The sequence below is a fragment of the Apis dorsata genome, unplaced genomic scaffold (assembly GCF_000469605.1).
Source record: "Apis dorsata unplaced genomic scaffold, Apis dorsata 1.3 scaffold_74, whole genome shotgun sequence".
NCBI lineage: Eukaryota > Metazoa > Arthropoda > Insecta > Hymenoptera > Apidae > Apis > Apis dorsata.
This window is the reverse complement of record NW_006263372.1, coordinates 416184-417162: the sequence shown is the minus strand read 5'-3', so window position 1 is coordinate 417162 and position 979 is coordinate 416184. Positions and strand designations below refer to the sequence as shown.

General features: G+C 25.9%; 2 long non-coding RNA genes across 2 annotated transcripts in view; one reads left to right on the top strand and one right to left on the bottom strand.

Moving 5' to 3' along the window:
* Positions 1 to 306, top strand: part of LOC102673406 — a 5012-nt gene extending 4706 nt beyond the window's left edge. Inside the window, exon 4 of the long non-coding RNA XR_004149576.1 lies at positions 24 to 306. This is a non-coding gene — a long non-coding RNA (uncharacterized LOC102673406). The remainder of the gene's footprint in view (positions 1 to 23) is intronic.
* Positions 45 to 721, bottom strand: LOC102673505. Its single transcript, XR_420980.2, has 2 exons — positions 544 to 721; positions 45 to 243 (listed from the first exon to the last, which is right to left on the bottom strand). It is a non-coding gene; the product is annotated as an uncharacterized LOC102673505 (long non-coding RNA).
* Between the last annotated feature and the right edge of the window lie 258 nt (positions 722 to 979).

Sequence of the window (979 nt, the reverse complement as noted above, 5' to 3'; positions counted from 1 at the left end):
TTTTTTTTTTTTTTTTTTTACAGATAAGTTATCGTAACATTTTCATGCAATGAGGAGGAGGGAATACCATTGTCGCGAAAACGAAGTAAATATTATGTAATATTGGATGAGTGACAGCAGCTTAATTATTACTACACCTGTATCAAATATAATTATATTTTTCGTTAAAATTCCATTATCTTGTCATCAACTAATTAACTTCTACATTGATGTCGAAATAATCGAGTAAATTTTTTTACAATTCTATAATAGTTGATTTTTTCAATTAATTTTGGGATAATCTTTTCTATGATGATATATTAAAATTTGGAATTCATAAACAGATTTTAAATATTTTAATTATTTCGATTGTTATTAAAAAAACTTATATTACAATTAACATTTATTACAAAATCAAATCAAATCTGAAATGATTAATGATAAATTTGACGCTTAAACATCATTGATTTTTAAGTAATGTAATTAAACATATAAATATAAATGATATAGATATTTATTTTGTCCAACCAATTTTTCTTCAACCAATTGTTAACGTATTTGTACCTGTTCCGAATCGATTGCGCCCTACTCGGAATTCGAGCCTTCGTTATAGTTACTGTCTCCAATCGTGTGTGACAAATTATTCCAGCGTCATATCCGCCAATGGTTCGCGAAAACATTTACAAATCACCTTCCATGCAATCCAATATATATTCCTTCGCATTCTATTCTTCTTTTCTCATTATATATTCATACATAAATAATATAACATAAAAAATATAAATAAGTAAATTAAAAATAAAAAAGAATATTAAATTAAAATACAAAAAAAAATCAACTATAATAAATAATATGATAATAAATAATCACATCGAGACGAGATCTCAAGAAGCAATGTTTCAATGAAGCAATTCTGCAATTCTTTGCAACCATGCAACATCTCATGAACTATGAATTGGCTCGTAAAATCTCTTATCTTTGATCGATTGTTCGGCCTTGA